This window comes from Coptis chinensis, chromosome 4, assembly GCF_015680905.1.
Source record: "Coptis chinensis isolate HL-2020 chromosome 4, ASM1568090v1, whole genome shotgun sequence".
NCBI classification, from domain to species: domain Eukaryota; kingdom Viridiplantae; phylum Streptophyta; class Magnoliopsida; order Ranunculales; family Ranunculaceae; genus Coptis; species Coptis chinensis.
In genome coordinates, this window is record NC_141459.1 from 13,294,627 (window position 1) to 13,313,646 (window position 19,020).

General features: G+C 36.8%; 1 long non-coding RNA gene and 1 pseudogene across 2 annotated transcripts; one reads left to right on the top strand and one right to left on the bottom strand.

Moving 5' to 3' along the window:
• Positions 1–1,232: 1,232 nt before the first annotated feature.
• On the top strand, positions 1,233–3,715 carry LOC147501995 (uncharacterized). Its single transcript, XR_015219914.1, has 5 exons — positions 1,233–1,722; positions 2,142–2,274; positions 2,426–2,506; positions 3,112–3,183; positions 3,671–3,715. It is a non-coding gene; the product is annotated as an uncharacterized LOC147501995 (long non-coding RNA).
• Positions 3,716–7,223: 3,508 nt separating this feature from the next.
• Positions 7,224–13,816, bottom strand: LOC147501996 (uncharacterized; annotated as a pseudogene). The gene is made up of 6 exons (XR_015219735.1): positions 13,812–13,816; positions 13,081–13,256; positions 9,248–9,342; positions 8,708–9,171; positions 8,072–8,134; positions 7,224–7,946 (listed from the first exon to the last, which is right to left on the bottom strand). The product of XR_015219735.1 is annotated as an uncharacterized LOC147501996 (transcript).
• Between the last annotated feature and the right edge of the window lie 5,204 nt (positions 13,817–19,020).

Genomic DNA, 19,020 nt, shown 5'->3' on the forward strand with positions numbered 1-19,020 from the left:
AACAACACAAAATTCAAGAATGGGGATCACAGAATTTCATAATCAAAAAATAAAAAATAAATAGGATAATTATAAAATAATGATTGAGTGAAGACTGAAGAAGAATTTATAAGCGAGGAAAAATCCACAAACCAAGAAACTAAAATCACGAACTCCAACACCCACATATAGAACACGCAACATATGAAAATAAAAATAAAAATTTTCCATTGAAGAATACAAGATATCAAAATAAAAATCATACCTTTGGCTATAAATGAAGCAACTATAGCACCGAAACTAATTTTAGATGTAGATTAAACACCTAGTAGTGTGAAAAAAAGCAAAAGAGTAGAAATTAGATGGTAATAATTATGAAAGCATAGAAGAGGAAGGCGAAGCAAGGGAAAACTACCTGATGGACGTGGCGCGGCAGCGACAGAATTGTTGATTAGGTTGTGCAAGAGAGAGGATAAGAGGAGATGAAAAATATAATTTTGGTTTTAAGTTTTAGAGAGGAGAAGAGAAGAGCCCTTTTCATTTTTTCCCTCTCGCCCAAAATTCTTATTTTGGTTTTTACTTTTTTATTTATATTATCTTACACTTAACTTTTTATAGTCCTTCACGGTTCCTAGTTAAAACAAAACTTTTAATGTAACACTTTATTTGCAATTTTAACGCCCAAAAAATGTTAGGAATGTAGTTACACCTAAAAAACGTTAGGAACCAAAAAAAAATGTGCATTACTAATATCTTGTTTTGGTGTAGTGTTAATTGTGATATCAATTATTTAATCATCAACTAGTATATTTTCTTTCTCCTTCATAGCCCACATAATTGTTTATAAAACTCAAATGTATCCTGGAGTCCAGTTAGTGTTGAGCTGTCATTTTAATGAGAGTAGCCTGGTCTTGATTGTTCAACCCTTCTTTTGTATTTTTTTAGGGACTAGGTACTAACGATATTATTATCTGTTCTAACCTTCTCCATTTGAAATCTGTAAATGATGCACTCTTCTATATATAATATTTACTTGTGGTCATTCCTCTATAATTTCAACTGTTTTCAAGTCTTTGATTAAATTCCATAAATATGATTAAAACTTATCTTAGGCATGCGTTGCTGTTTGAAGTGAAACGGCTTGGGTACATGAAATGTCAAGTATACCCACTACACTATTTTTTGCAATCAGAAACGGTCATAAATTGTGTTTGGAACGGATTACAAGTGTTCTTGGACTGGAACACTAAATCTAAAATACTATAATAATCACGACTCTCATCTACAGTAGGGCAATAGTAAAATATTATTATTTTATGTACTTCTTGGTCTCTTCGTCATTTTTTGTCTGATTTAATATAAAATTTACCTTTATACCTTTGCATATTTACAATTTAGTCATGTTTACTTTTTGGGTTAGTCAACTATTTGGGCTGAACAGCATCATGTGCGAACCGCACATGCATCATGCTAGTACCTTTAAATAAAATAAACTCGTATTTTGTTTTGGGTGAGATTCGAACACCGAACCTCATACCTAGAATTAACAGTTAACCAAGTGAGCTAAACGCTTTTGATACTAAATGAAGCAACCATAAAATTAAGACTAGTGTAGCGGGAATTAAGACTTTAAGCAATCATAAAAGGTTTTAAGTTTTTTCATTTTTCATTTTCGTTCTAAACACAAGGGTTTCAACTCAGGCTCCAACTTTTCTTCTGGAGGCATCCTCATTTCTCGATCAGGTAATATTATTTCTATCGAATCTCACTCTTTATTAATTTGATTAATTTCGAATCAAATTAACTCAAATCACGAATTAACTGTTTCTTCAATTCATGAATCAAAATTGTTTATGCTCTATATTTTGAATTGGATGAAATCTTTTTTAGCAATGTTTCTGCTCTATATTTTGAATCGGAATTAACTGAGGTTTTTAACGCTCTTTGAATTTTCGTTAATATGAAATCAAATGTGTTTGTTGTTGATTAATGTGATATCCTTATTTGCTTGACCTGATATTTGAATACTTTGTGCTTCATTATATAGAAAGAGAGAGAAAAAGGCAACGATGCTTGTATGTAGGTGGTACAAAAATAGGTTATGGTTACAAATTAGTCTTTTTTATTATTTCGTGCTTTCTAATTTCAAGTTCCATTTTCAGAATGTCAGCCCTGCTTGACAAATCATGGATGTCCAAACCTAGGGGCAGTGATGAGTATATAAAAGGAGTAGAATTGTTTATGGCGGTCAGATCCTCCTACTTTTATGACCGTCAGATCAGTGATAGTATACAGGTATGAATTTTCTTCCACTTTAAACAAACTGCAAGGAAATGATAATAACTTATTTGTTATAATTTAAGATCGATAAGAAATATGCATAATTTGTTTTCTGTTGGGTGTTCTTTGTTTGCTATATAATGTACTGGTGGAATTTTTCTTCCAGGTAGATTGGGGAGAAGCAACTATGAATCTAGCAGAGCGTGATTACGCTTGGGAAGGCATTAAATGACTCCCATAATCATCGGTTTGTATTTTTATCAGACAGATGAGCTTTACTCTTTGTAATGGCTGGTACAGATCATATGTGTTATGCATGATGTATCTTGATCCATTTCTTTCGTCTATGGAAATTTTTTACTTTTTACTAGAATTAATGTTTTGGTAATCAAGTGATACGAATTTATGCTTTTGTCTCTTATCGAGCTGGACCAAGCTTCGTAACTTTATGATTCTAATTAGTCACTGCAAGAAAATTTGTTTTAATAGTAGCTCCATCATCATATCTTTATCAGAAATGTGTGGAATTAATCACTGCAAATGGTGTCCCGATTAAGTCGACCCCTACCATACCATGTATTAATGAAAGCTTCTCCTACATGTCCTGTACAAGATAACTTATTGACCCTCGATCCTGGTTGGTACCTGTGATCGCAATGGGAGTTGAAAATGTGCCCATTCTAGCTGTCTATTTTGTCCTAAATTAGGTAATGGATTTGATGTATATAGAATACCAGAATGAGCTAGGTCTGGATTATCTAATCACACAATACATGCATACTGGTACAGTTCAATGCATATGTATTACTCATTCATTCAAGTAGCTTATGTTATTGTGTAACCTCATTGCAGCTGCATACCATTGTATAACTTCAGCTATACTTACGATTATATCATGTCAACATCAAGCAGTTTCGTTGACAGGTGAGTGAAATGGTCCTTTTGCTCAATGGCACTATATTATAATCAATGGATAATTTGGTTCCATGTTTATTTGTGTTTTAAAATGTAATAGTCCCAATCAATGGAGTAGAGAAATACGTTCTACTTGATAATTGTCAATCATCCATATTTGTTGAATCTGTTTTTAAAGTCCACATGGTAAGTACTATCGAGTAAGATTTCAGACTGAAATGCTAAATACTTTTGTATAAACTCGCGTTTTCAAATATAGAGGTTCTAACTTTGCTTTAGCTTATTAGTTTCAATTAGGCTCAATGCTGCGCCTTTGCAGCCTCGTAAAGTTCTGTGGTCGAGAATCGAGGCTACCAGCCTAGTGTCATGTTCTTGTTCAACAAGTTTCTAATGATTCTCAATGGGGCTCCTATTTAAACTACATGTCGCATTTGTCGATAGCTGAATTATTAAGTTTTCACAAAGCTCGGTATTTATTTCCAACTCATGTATTCAGGTACATACATACAAATGGATGGCGATGGTGGAAGAAAAAATATTCGATAAAACGGCTTAGAAAAAGCGTCGGCGGCGCAATGGTCGATTTGGGACTTCTTTGGCTTCAGTTGGATCTCAAGGGGATCAGTCTGTCAATCTAATTTAAACTAACGGTAGTTTAAAACGCCGGTAGTTTATCTTTGGCTGAAATAAATGAGACCCAAAATATTTCTCACATTGGAATGTAGTCCAAAAGTACCACTCTTCCTCTTTTTGGCGTTCTCAAATTCAGGAAAGTAATCGGAGTTTACATCCAATGTAAATGAATCAAACAGACATCAGATTTTCTTACGCTAAAAATGTTATATAAAAGTCCAAAAAATGCGTTACTTATTTGAGTTCTTTCTTATTATCAAACTCATATCTCGACCTCGTGTTATAATCAATTAATGTTTTTTCCTCTGCATCTGCTTCATTTCAATGGTCAGGAGAAACCAAAGAACCCCAGCTATGTTTAATTTTCTGTGGAGACATATGCACATCTGACTGGATTGGAGGATGAAATCAATACACTTAATGATCATGTAAAGGCATTGAATGAAGAAGTTGATATATTGAATGAAAAACTATTGTCTGCTCATTCTGAGATAGATGCTATTAAGGAAACTGTTGTAAAGCAGCACACAAAAGTTGTTGAAGAAGCTGTTTTAGGAACATGCTTTTGTAGCATGTGTTTTGTTTGTAATTACTTTGGATAAATAACTCAATATAGTTAGGATTTATGTGTTTTCTTTCAATTTATCTCTTTTGGTAAGGTTATGCTTTGTGCTAATGTTGGGTTTTTTTGTAACATTTGTCTGAGTAACACAGGTATCATAGTTTGGCATTGAGTGCAATTTGGAACGTTTCTAAAACCCACCCAGGCACTCAACAAACACTTTTTTTTTTTAGTTTGAATGCTCCATCTCGAACGCATAAAAAGTGTTCAAAAATTTTCATTTGAACGCAGCTTAAAGTGTTCCACCCTTTAAATTTTGAAACAAATTGTGGTATGTCGGGAGAGCTTTGTAACAAGTGCAGTCCGTTCCAAGACTTTAAACATGAACACACCAAATGTGTTCAATCATTTTAGGAATGCAGTAAACAGAGCTTTGTAACAAGTGCAGTCCGTTCCAAGACTTTAAACATGAACGCACCAAATGTGTTCAATCATTTTAGGAATGCATTAAACATAAACGCGTAGCATCTGTTCCAAATCTGTTCAGGAACAGATTACATCCGTTCCAGATCAGAAAAAATGGTGTAGTGACCCCTGGTACGAAATAATAAACGGCCCGGCCCAACCGAAACGACCTGGTGTATATAGTATGAGCAATGATTGTTCATATCTATTTAGAATATGAACAATCACTGTTCATACATTAACATGAGCTATGAACACTCATTGTTCATATGAACAATCATTGTTCATACCTATATTGGGGTATGATCAATCAGTGTTCATACCTCAACATAATGTATGATCAATAAAAACATCTATTGGAGTATGAGCAATCATTGTTTATACCTCAACATGAGCTATGAACAATCATTGTTCATACCTATTTGGGGTATGAACAATCAATGTTCATACCTCAACATAATGTATGATCAATAAGAACATTTATTGGGGTATAAACAATCATTGTTCATGCCTATTTGGGGTATGAACAATTATTGTTCATACATCAACATGAGCTATGAACAATCATTGTTCATACCTCAACATAATGTATGATCACTAAGAACACTTATTGGAGTATGAACAATCATTGTTCATCATTGTTCAAATGAACAATTATTGTTCATACCTATTTGGGATATGAACAATCAATGTTCATACCTAAACATAATGTATGATCAATAAGAACTCTTACTGGAGTATGAACAATAATTGTTCATATATGAAAAATAATTGTTCATACCTATTTTGGGTATGAACAATCATTGTTCATACATCAACATGAGCTATGAACAGTCATTGTTCACATATATTAATTAGGGTATGAACAATCAATGTTCATATAAACAATAATTGTTCGTACCTATTTGGGGTATGAACAATTAATATTCATACATAATTAAATATAATGTATGATCAATAAGAACACTTATTGAAGTATAAACAATCATTGTTCATACCTATTTAAGGTATGAACAATCAATGTTCATACCTTAACATAATGTATGATCAGTAAGAACACCTATTGGAGTATGAACAATCATTGTTTATACCTCAACATGATCTATGAATAATCATTGTTCATACATCAATATATTGTATAAGATACGTTCACCTATTTGGATATGAACAATCATTATTCATACATCAGCAGAAGGTATGAACACTCATTGTTCATAATAAAATGACATAAAGAGTAAAATCGGAAAATATTTATTTCAAATCTGGGCCATTTGTCATTAAGGGTTATTTTCATGCAAAAATTGGTTTTCAGGATTATTTTCACCTGAAATTTGTCTTTGTGAGTGATTATAAAAAAACTTTGTCCTCTAAAATTGTTTTGAATCGAAATTGGGGCTTGAGATTATTTCTTTGTACAAACTTTGTCCTCTATAAATGTATAGAATTATTTTCAAGTTTATGTCCTGCTGTTGAGTTGCCAAAGTTAACTTTTCCAAAGTTTCAATAAAAAATCAAATAGAATATGGTTTTTTGGCCGTTTCTCTTTAAGTCTCTATACATTTTCTCTCCTCAGACAAAAATTGTGTGCGGCGCAGATTGCGCACTAATGTTTGCCACTATGGTGGATTGACATCTATCTCACAAAACAGGGAGGAATGGGAGGACAGATTCCACGTCATAAGGTGATACGTGGTCGACACACCCTCTAACTATAGCCACTCAAAACTCATGGAGGGTGAATTAAAAAGCTTTTATGGGGTGAGTTAAACAGTTTTTCTCACCTCACCCACCCCCACACAAAAAATTCAACATTGGACAAAATTTTTATGGGTTGAATCTTTTATGGGCTTAGAACCATGAGCATGGGCTCAATTAAAAAAAAATGGTAATAGTGGGGTAGGCATCCAAAAATCAGCCAAAAGGTTGGGTTTATAAACTGTTTGGTTTATAAATCAGCCAAATGGTACTGCACAATTGGTTGACCCAATTGATGTTATTGGGCTTATGGATAATGGGCCAACAATTGGGTTGGTCTTGTGCCGCGATGAGTTGTTTTACCAAGACGACATACACCTTGGCCGGCGTGACGAAGTTTTTTGCCGGCGGAGAATGGCTTTGTGCCGAAGGCGCGATGTATTGTTTCGCGAAGGAAGGCACGTTTCAAGACGATACTCGCTTTCGCGCCCGAAAGAACGAAGTTGTTGGGGTAGCGCGACAGGCGCGTTGAGGTCTCACGGGCCGTAGGCACGGGCATACCCTAGTGTCTAACAAATTAACCAAATTGAACTTGTTAATGTATTATTATCCAAGCCCGGGCCAATGAAGTGCCGTGCCAGATGGCAGTGGTGCAGCACGTCCTAAAAATAGAAAAGGCCCAAACTCCGCCCACATAACTCCACAGACACCCTAAACACAAACAGCTCTCTCCTCTCTCTCTCTCTTGGGTTTCTCACTTCTCCTCAATCTCTGTCATCTTTTATCAGGTAACCCATCTTTTTTGACTCCCTAAAAGCTAGTATTCAACTTGTTAGATTAAAGTTAGTATTTTTAAGTTGATGATTGGGTTTTTGTTTATTTTATTGATTTATATGTAGATGTTGTTTTTTAAGTGTTTGATTCATGGGTTGTTTTTCTATAAATTGAGCTTGTAAAAGTTGATGTGCATTTTGAGATTTTTCTTTCATAGAAATCTAAGTTGCAAAACAATTTGCTTAACAGATTATTTTTTGTTAAGTTTGCCGGCTTTGGAGTCCGGTTAGTATTGAGCTGTCATTTTAATGAGAGTAGCCTGGTCCTGATTGTTCAACCCTTCTATTGTGTTTTTTTAGGGACCAGGTAGTGACGATATTATTATCTGTTCTAACCTTCTCCATTTGAAATCTGTAAATGATGCGCTCTTCTATATATAATATTTACTTGTGGTCATTCCTCTATAATTTCAACTGTTTTCAAGTCTTTGATTAAATTCCAGAAATATGATTAAAACTTATATTAGGCATGTGTTGCAGTTTGAAGTGAAATTAATTGTGACATCAGTGATTTAATCATCAACCACATATTTTGTTTCTAAAACTCTCTAAACCCACCCATAGGTGCTAACATCATAATTGAACTGCACACACATAAAATAGGTTATCAATGTACAATGTCGTTGTAAATTACTTCAGTAAATACCTTTGACTTTGATTATTAAAAAAAAAGAGAACAGGTATATCAAAAACCAACTTCAGCACTTACAGGCAACACCTTCACCGAGTACTTTGTTATATTAGGATCAGCAATTCTTCCCTGGTTAGCAACCTGTAACAAGTCAAAATCCATTTAAGAAAGCTCAAAAGTGCATTATAGCAATTTAACTCAAAATATCGTTGTATCACCAGATTTATATTTAGAGCTTATTTTACATATTTTTTTATTTTTTACTTTTTTTTATTGGTAAAAACTTGAAGCTCATTAGACCTGAGCCTTAAGAATGTACACAGCTAAAATATGCAACACCGACGAATAACAGTTAATTGTGAATGACATTTCTAATTGCCATCCATTAAATACTCTTACTTGTTCAAAAACAACATTTAAGTATGCTTCCAGAGTTCCAGCATTAGCAGAACAATTAGAATGCAACTACTCATTAACCACAAACGCCATTCAACACTTATTATAAGTGAATTTTAAGAACTCAGGCACCCTAAGCTTAGGGCTTAGGGTACAATTAGAATGAAGGGTATGTAAGCATCAGTGCATCACCATATGATAAAATCTGAAACCCATTCACCAAAAAGTGACCTTGAAAACCAAATTAGAGGCATTGCAATTTAAGAATATAATCAAAAGTACATTGGGGTGGGGGGGGGGAGGCAAGAACAAACTTACATGCTCTGGACTATGAAATATTTCAATGAATGGATAGTCTTTCTTCTGTCGCGTTATACAGAATCCAGGATATTTTGGGCATTCAGCCTGGATAAAAACAAAGAAATAAGAGACCTTAATGAGGAAAAGTTTAAGGATTCTCTTACTCGGTAACAAAAAAAAGGACTCTGGACAGCCTTTCAATAATGCTCATCTCCTTCACAAAATATTACAGTTTTCTTCAAATATATGCTTCGGCTTATTCTATTTCTAAATTAGGAAGCATAAACTCGGCAAATACTGGATAGTGAGACGACAGATAAAACCCATCAATGTTATCATTCACCACCTCACAGGACACAGGAACCAGAGATCGACCTCTGTAAAGAACCCAATCCCGTGTAGATCCTGAGTCTGACGATCCCAGCAGAGGCAAAGAGCTCTAAATATTAACTTGAGGAATTCAAGCGTTCCTTGTTTATCACCTGGAGCACCAGTTAAGGACTTAAAGTAGGCAATATTGGAACACCATCAAACGAAGTAGTGTAGGAAAAGTCATACCTTTAAAGCCATGGAAGGTGCGGATAAGCGATACATTTTTCCTAACTCGAGCATTGGGCCATGCATCCCTCATATCGCCTACAACACCATGCTCTCTGTGGTCAAACAATCAAATGAGCCGGTAACAATCAAGTCAGTAACTCGGTATCCACCTAAAAATGTTATTCACAAAAACAAATTGAAGCATTGTAAGGGTATACGTATTGCTTTTCAATCACAAAGTCTTTAGTTTCATCCAATCTAAGAAAGGAAGAAAATTTTGAAACAAATAATCTACCCGTTGGCCATTATACCAGCAATCAATATGTATCGATAATATAGACAATTGAAGGTGTCCAGTGTTCTCCTGGTTAAAACTTGGGAGGTTGGGCCCTATGAAGGTCATAGGTTCAATTCCCACCTCCCGGGGGCAAATGGATTTTAGGGGATTAGAAAATATAGGCCCTAACAATCAAAAAATATATACATCATAGAACAAAGTTAGTACACAAATTTGCAGGTGTTGACATCATATCTTAAAGAACAAAATAGCGATGCATCCTTGAAGATGTACTATAATTTTTGCAGACATGGAACGTGTCCATGTAAACCAATAATCATTACGCACACCTCTCCAACTACTACACATTAAGGCGCATCACTCTGCATCACTCTCCTTGTGCCTTAGGCGCGAGGCTCGCCTTATTGAAGCGAGGCACGTAGTAATTAAAAAAAATAAATAAATGAAAAAAGAAATAAATAAAATAAAATATGACATGAATTTTCATTGATTTGCATGGCTAAACAATAAAATCAATTCTATAGGATTGTAAACTTGTCAACTATTGAGTAACATCCGTAAAAATCACGAATCGTTTAGGTAGTAATCGATCACTTAAAAGAAAAAAAAAACGTAAGCAACAATTAAATAGCAAAATGAAAATTGTATCTCTCAAAACAATCTAGCTCAACTTCAATAAACTAAAAGAGCAAACAAATTGAACTGAGCCAAAGAGACTACACAAAATAGAACACATGATTCAAATTTTAGAAACTCATAAAACTTCATTGAATTCATCTTTGTGCCTCTCTCTCTCTTTCAATTCATCTTAACAAAAACTTGTAAGAATACAAGTTTATAGTGTACCCTAATATAAAACTTATAAAAATTGTATGATTTATTGTACCATACAACTATTGGATTGAGTGTGGACGAGTCACATATAGCCAAAAGTGTACAAAAATCAAGAAAAACTGCAAATGATGATAAGGAGCACGCTTTGTGCACCTTGCGCCTCAACAAAAGACACAAAAAGCCACCAAAGGCATGCGTCTTATGTGTGCACCCGCGCTTTGGTTGAGGCGAGCCACTAAAGTGCGCCTCACACGCCTTTTTGCGCCTTGACTACATTGGTAAAAACCTTTGGGTGATGATACCAAAAGTATGGGGCTCGAACCCCACCAACATCAAAGAGTTACTGATCTCATTTAAAACAGGCTTGCCAATCTAAAAAAAAAAAGAAAAATTGTCAAATAGAGGTATGAATTACTCTCTCGTCTTGAAAAGATACCACAAGGATGTTAATACTCCTCTGAAAAAAATTGAAGGTGCAAGAACTTGACTTAAATCAACCGGAACTCACATTTGTCCATATTTTCCTTCTAAACACTCGAGATTGAAGGGACATTAATGAGCCGTAAACCCTAAAAGATTCCACTGCAACCAAAAATGGCAACTACACGCATGGTAATACAATAGTAGTCACACCTGTTTTGCGAGGAACATAAAACCCCCTTGCTTCTCTAAGACTCTAACTACCGTTATACAACTGGGCATCTGATTAGGAACCTTAGCCAAAACAACAGCAGCAGCATTTCAATAAACCAGACATTTGTACAACTTGGCTAATTAGTGATCCTTGGCTAGCAACGCACATCAAGATGTTGCTCATGTGTCTTCATGGAGTGACCGTGATATCTTTGTTTCCCCCCTTCTTATCCACAATATTATATTCCATTGAAAAGGATCACAAGGAACAATTTAACCAATAGAGTTAGTCAAGGCCATGCACCCATGCGGCCATGCCTTTCCCTCTTTACCTACCTTAGCAAGGCACTAAGGATAGGTATACAACCTAGATCCAATTAACGCACCAACCCATTACAACGGTTATCTCAATTGCAAAAGAAGTACTGAAATTCCACCTCCTAAACATGAATTCCAGGTCGCCAGAGAAGAGGCAGAGAAGGATCTGCCCTCACAGGAGTGGAACTCAGAGGATGCTCTCATTGAGCGAGACAGTATCTATAGTTATGCTACTGTCAGTCAAGAATAGCTATACCATCTCTTCAGCCAAGCTCCTACAAATCACAAGGACAATCCTAACTACCCCTAGCTGTGAGTGCTCTAGTGCAAAAAAAATTCCTTAACATTAAGAAGAATATGACAGAGGTCCCTTTGCTCTTGCATGAGCAACCTCCAATTTCTCCCAATCCATAATCTATGATGCACATATATTCCTAAAATGTCATTGCACCCATATCGGTCGGGTACGATACCGATACGGGTATTGGATACTTCTAGGGTACTAGAATCCTTGAAATAGACCTGATCCGATAGTTCTACTCCATTGAAATGTAAATTGTTCCTAAGGCTTCAAGCTGTATTGACTTTGACATGTGTTATAATAGTTTTTCACATGTTCCTGACTAACTTTACTCAAAGAACTACTAACATAATTTTCAAAATACACATATTTTAAAATATTCATATTAATTAGTCGTACCCATAGGCCATACCCGTATCCTAATATTTCAAAAAAGCCGTATTGTACCCCGTACCGGTGTTGCCGTATCCGTGCATCATAGTCCATAATACACATACAACTGCTTTTGGAATGTCCTCCTCTAACCACTTAGCTTTAGTAGAAAGTGCGCATGCAATAATAAACTGGACGTGTTACATAGGAAAGAGTTGGTGTGTGTGTGGGAGGGGGGATGTATCTCAGGAATAAGCTTAAGTGGAGGGAATGCATGCATGGATAGACACAGACAGAGTTGTAAATTTTACCATAACAAAATCAAACAAACTTTCATTGCAAACCTAAGAATGAACTCGCCAACCTGATAATGAAGTGGAAATCAAATTTATTAAAAGAAATGGTTCTTAAAACAGTAGGCATTTAAAAACAAAATTCTGGTACAGACACAAGTTAGGCCGCATATACTGATACTCAGACACAAATTAAGCTCAATCTAAGTAACTTACAAACTAGTAAGCTGTTAAAGGTAAGAGTTTCTTATAGCAATAAAAAAAAATGGTGTATGCAATACAGCTTTTTGTAACTAATAGAAGAGTCAGAGATGATTACATATAAACACAGCTTATTCCAAGTTTGAAAAGGTACAGAACAAAAACAACTTTCTTGCTTCAAGATAGTCAGAGATTTGGAGAGTTGTCACGTTTACATCTTGATTTCAAATTGCACATCTTAAAGTTGATATACGTGACAATTGGAGGTCAGTTTACAAACTACAAAGGTGGCATTTACTACCTATCCTACCCAGATTTGCAAATATATGACTAGCATGGATAACATTTTGTACTGAAAATTTTAATTATTTGACAATGGAACTATCATTGTAATTTTAAGGAACCCAGGACATAAACTTCACCACTATAATTTTAAGAATCAATAGAATAAATATGAGAAAATAAAAATTTCAGAAGATATGGGAGAAAAAGAGACAAAAAATAAAAGATAAAAAGAGCATACTCTTAATTATATGAACTACCAAAAAGATACTCTTGCTAAAAAATGCACGCTTGGTAAATGAATAAGGCAATCGGTTACCTTGACCTCCCCAGTAAAAACCTTCCTGTTGTTGATTCCTTTTGTGTGTTAAATCCTCCACAGTATATAACAGGCAAGCTAGGAGATAAGGATGCTATGTGAGCAAGGCACTTCACCTCCTAGCACGAGGACTAAACTCATCCATGTTCGTATTCACGATTTGGAAGGAGAAGGTTCTTCAATGTTTGAGCATCTTAACGAAATACAGAATACCATCAATCAGATGCATTTGATGAAGATTAATTTGGGAGACGAAGTTGAGGTTTTGTTTCTATTAGGCTCTCTACTCGAAAGTTGGGAGACGTTAGCAGTCTCTCTACACGGATCAACCAAGGATGGAATCGTTTCCATAGAGATGGCTACCGCATTTTTGTTGAATTGAATGAGGAGATTAGAAGGAGTTCAAAAAACAGTTCTTCTCACACAGAAATCCTTGTCACAGAAAAACGGGGGAGAGGTAGAAGCAGAAAACCATCTCATTCTAGAGGTGATGACAGAAACAAATCTAGGGGTGAAACTAGAACTCCTAAGGCAGAGAGACAATGCTACTATTATGCCACCAAAAGCCACTTCAGATATGAGTGCAGAACACTGAAGAGGGATGAGAAGAATAACTGTGTACATGAAGACATAGTAAAGAGGAATGGAAACTCAGGCAGAGATACTACCGCACTAGTCGATGATGGTCTAGTGGGAATTATGTCAGATTGTGGTCAGTGTTGTTTTAGTACCTCATGCCAGGATATAGAGTGGGTGATAGATACAGGAGCATCCTATCACGTCACACCACACATGAGATTCCTCACTACCTACAGCTATGGTGAATATAGTGACTGAAGATGGGCAACAATGGAGTCTCGAAGATTGCAGGGATTGGGGATGTTCACATAGAAACCAATGTCGGATACACCTTGACACTCAAGGATGTAAGACATGTCTCTGACATTCGGCTAAGCCTAATTTTCGCTGGGAAGTTAGATGATGATGGCTTTGTAAACTCGTTTGGCAACGGGGTATGGAAACTAAGCAGAGGTTCCATTGTAGCAGCCAAAGGGAAGAAAACTTACTCTCTTTACAAAACACAAGCTAGTTTGTGTAAAGCAGAAGTGAATGCGGCAGAAGAAGAAGCTTTCTCCGAACTGTGGCACAAGAGACTGTGTCATATTGGCTAAAAAAGGATGGAAGTTCTTGCTAAGCAAAAGGCCTTTCCAGACATCAAAGGTACACATTTAAATAGATGTACTCACTGTTTGGTTGGAAAGCAACACAGGGTGTCTTTTCAAAGATTCCCGTCTCACAGAAAGGACAATGTCCTTGAACTAGTGCACACAAACTTATGTGGTCTTATAAAAGTGAAGTCCCATGGGGGAGCTTTGTACTTCGTGACCTTCATTGATGATGCGTCAAGAAAGGTATGGGCATATAGTTTGAAGACCAAGGATGAAGTACTTGGTGTGTTTGAGAAATTCCATAGCATGGTGGATAGAGAGACTGGGAAGTTGTTGAAGTGTATTCGCTCAGATAATGGGGGCGAGTACATTGGGCCTTTTGAAGAGTATTACCAGAGTCATGGGATTCGTCATAAGCAGATCGTTCCCAAGACACCACAATAGAATGGAACAGCCAAGGAAATGAACCATACCATTGTAGAGAGGATGAGATGCATGCTATCTCACTCTAAGCTACTTAGAAGCTACTGGGTAGAAACAATGCATACAGCCGTGCATGTGATCAACCTATCGCCATCAAAGCCTCTAAATAGTGATTATCTAGAGAGAGTATGGTCAAGCAAAGATGTTGATTATGGATACTTGAGGGTATTTGGGTGGAGGACATTTGTGCATATTTCGAAAGATGAGAGATCCAAGCTTGATGACAAAGCCTAGCATTGCATTTTTCTGGGTTATGGAGATGAAAAATTTGATTACAAACTCTATGATCCGATTAACAAGAAGGTAATCCGAAGTCGAGATGTTGTGTTCTTGGATGACCAAACCATAGCAGACTTTGAGGAGGGTGAGAAGCTACAGGCTTTAACTAATGATCTTGTTGATTTAAAACCAGAAGTTCCTACTGTGGAATGTGCATAAGGCATTGAAATTGCAAAGAACCATGAGTTTGAAGCACATGATGAGAATCCTATTACTCATGATGGGATAGAACCTATTGGTATAGAAAATGCAGATGAAGTGCATGAACCACCACCTGAGCAAGCAGAAGTGCATCCTCCTGAGGCACCAGCAGATTGCACAAGGAGGTCAGACAGAGAGAGACAAGCTTCAACCAAGTATCCACCACATACATATGTTCTACTATCGGATGGTGGAGAACCTATGTACTATCAAGAGGCTCTTGAAGGTACATACAAAGAGAAGTCGTTGAAGGTGATGCATGATGAGATAGATTTTTTGCATAAGAATCACACTTATGAATTAGTTAAGAAACCGGAAAGAAAAAAAATTCTCAAGAATAAGTGGATCTACAAAGTCAAGCATGAGGAAAATAATCAACACCCAAGGCACAAAGCTCGCTTTGTTGTGAAGGGATTTGGTCAAAGGAAAGGGATTGACTTTGATGAGATTTTCTCTCCTGTAGTGAAGATGACTTCTATCTGGGTGGTATTGGGTATGACTGCAAGTATGAACCTAGAGGTTGAGCAACTAGATGTTAAGACAACTTTTCTTCATAGAGACCTTGAAGAAGATGTCTACATGGACCAGCCAGAGGGGTTTGAGGTCAAAGGCAAGGAGCACCTAGTTTGCAAGCTGATAAAGAGCTTGTATAGGTTGAAGCAAGTACCGAGACAGTGGTACATAAAGTTTGATTCATTTATGGCGAAGCAAGGATGCAAGAAGTCTTCTTCCGATCATTGTGTGTTTATTCAGAAATTTCTAGACAGGGATTTCATAGTGCTCTTGTTGTATGTGGATGATATGTTGATGTTTGCCCAAACATCAACAAGATATCCAAGCTGAAGAAAGACTTGAGTAAGTCCTTTGAGATGAAGGATTTGGGTCAAGCAAAGCAGATATTTGGGATGCGGATCACTCATGACAGAAAGAGTGGGAAGTTATGGCTTTCTCAAGAAAGCTACATTGAGAAGGTGTTAAAGAGATTCAACATGGATCAAGCGAAGCCAGTCAGTTGTCCGCTTGGTGGCCAGTTTCGCATGACCAAAGAGATGTGTCCAAAGGGTGAGCATGAGCAGTCAGATATCCACAGTGGGCAGCTTGATGTATGCAATGGTGTCTACAAAACCGGATATTGCTTTCGGCGTTGGTGTTATAAGCCGATTTCTGTCAAATCTGGGTAAAGAGCATTGGGAAGGTGTTAAGTGGATATTGAGATATCTCAAGGGCACTTCCAAATCGTGTTTGTGTTTTGGTGGAAGTAAGCCCTTACTTGAAGGCTACACTAATGCAGACATAGCGGGTGATGTTGACTAGATAAAGTCCACCTTCGGTTATCTGGTTACTTTTGCAGGGGAGCCGTTTCTTGGCAATCTAAGTTGCAAAAGTATGTTGCCCTCTCTACTACAGAAGCCGAGTATATTGCAGCCACTGAGTGTTGCAAAGAGATGTTATGGATGAAGAGGTTCTTCGACGAACTAAGGCTAAAGCAGAAATAGTTTGTAGTTCTATGTGATAGTCATAGCGCCATCCATTTGAGCAAGAATCTGAGTTTTCATTCTAGATCCAAGCACATACATGTGCGTTATCATTGGATTAGAGAAGTACTCGAAGACAAGCATTTGTGTATCGAGAAGATCCATACCGACAAGAACGGGTCAGATATGATGACCAAAGTCTTACTGAAAGGTAAGTTTGATGTTTATCGTGCTACTGCCGAAGTGGTAGTAGACTCCTCCTGTTGATTTGGTAATTGCATGGAGGTATCCCCCTTCACTGTTCGGGAGGGGGAGATTGTTGGAGTTATACCTCATATGAAGAGAAAAGGAGTTCAGTTTGCGTGGAGAAGCTTAAGCGCGCACGCGCTCCTATTGGTCTTGCTCCAGGTGCGCCCGCGCCCATGCCGTGAACAACCTCCAGTGTTTTTAGAGGCCTTGGCGCTTCGACTTTGCCTTGGCGTGCCAGCGCCAGCCTATTTTGGTCGGGGATTTCTTTTTTGCGAAACCGCGAGTTTGCAATATAAGGTTTGGGTTTTTGGCAAAACCTAACACATGCAAGACACGAAAAAGACACAACACATAGAGAGGAAACCCAATCTTGAAAGCAATCAAGATTGAGAGAGAACCTTTACATAGAAACAACCCTGTAAAGAAAGAGGAGTGATCTAGTAAGGTGAGAGACTAAAAGGAGTGATTGTAATCTTTCTTCCTACTTTATAAAAGGATTAGCTCTTATGGAAGTAGGCACCATTGGCCGAACCACGGTATATTTTTGTGTTATGGTATGTTTTTACTGCTTTATATTATTATATGTTGTTAATAGTTGTTTAGCGAGTTGGGAATGTTAGTTTGGTTGTAGGGAATATTTAGATTGTTATATGGAATTGTTATTGTTCAAATACAAGTTATTTGTGTAGTGGGGATCGATTGGTATCGGTGTTAAACCTCAACACTGCAGACCTCCATTTTCTGTTCAATAGAGTGCGCAACATTTTTGTTGTCTCCATTGATGACTGGATTATGGGGAACAATGACAAACTTTGTAGTAGCTTACGTGATAATTCTGCACCGAAGTAGTCACCTAAGGCACTATAGGCTCTAAACATTAAAGCATGAGAGTGATGAAAAAAATGGAAACATTCGTACGTATTAGAGAGGAGAGAGAAAATATAAGGAAGGTTCTTGGAAGGGGGGGGGGGGGTTTGTTTTGGGCATGAGCTGTCTGATTAATTACCTAAAATGACCAAATTATAGTCGTTATCGAAGTTGTCAGATTAGAGAGTTGTAGGACCAAATTTTTCTTGAAAACGAAGTGACTAAAAGGTGATTGTGGTTTATGATGCTTGAGCTTGACTAAATTCCTATACCTTTGGAGTGTCGAAATGTTAATTTGGTTGATACCCCAAGGATTCGTCGCTTTCTCTTCTGGGAAAGGTTGTTCAAAAGAGAAAACTCAACTATTGGGGGAGATAAAGGTGATGAGGATACCGTGCTCCCCACAACAAGTTAGAAAGGTGCATCCGGTTTTATCTGATCTAGATCGAGTTTAAAATTAGTTGGGTTGGGCCGGTTTGAGTGTTAAAAAGTTTGGGATGGTTTGATTTGTCATCAGTGGGCTTTAGTTAACTTTTGGGCTTAGGCCTTTGATTTGGTGCATGCGCTACTTACGTGGAGACTGAGTAGCCATGTGTACGCATTATGTTGCCAAATCATCAAATGTGTATGCCAAATCATCAAATACATATACATACTTCACAGAATACATAGACGGTACCCATTTTAGCAATATTTCTAATCTACGGTACCCCATTTAGCAAAAATAGTAATACATTACCCATAATGTAAAATCCACTATAGTTCAGTACCCATATTAATAATTTTTTCAATTACCAATTAAATGAGAGCGGGCAGCTAGTTCGACTGTTTTGGGCAGATTCCACCTCACGTATAGATTATAGTTGCTTTGGTGATTTGTTATTGTTTGATTCAACATACAGGAGCAATCAATACAAGATTATGATTGTAGTGTTTGCTAGCTGGGATCAACAACCATCGACAGACAGTAATTTTTTATTTTGCATTGATGACAAGCTAGTATGTATCATCCCAAAAAATGGATGCTACATAGTATATATCATCCTTACTTTGGCAGATCAAAACTTCCAGTAAGAATGGTGATAACCAAGTGATAATGGTGCTCAACATGATGCTATATAGTATGTATCATCCCAAAAAAGGGATGCTACATAGTATATGTATCATCCTTACTTTGGCAGATCAAAACTTCCAGTAAGAATGGTGAGAACCAAGTG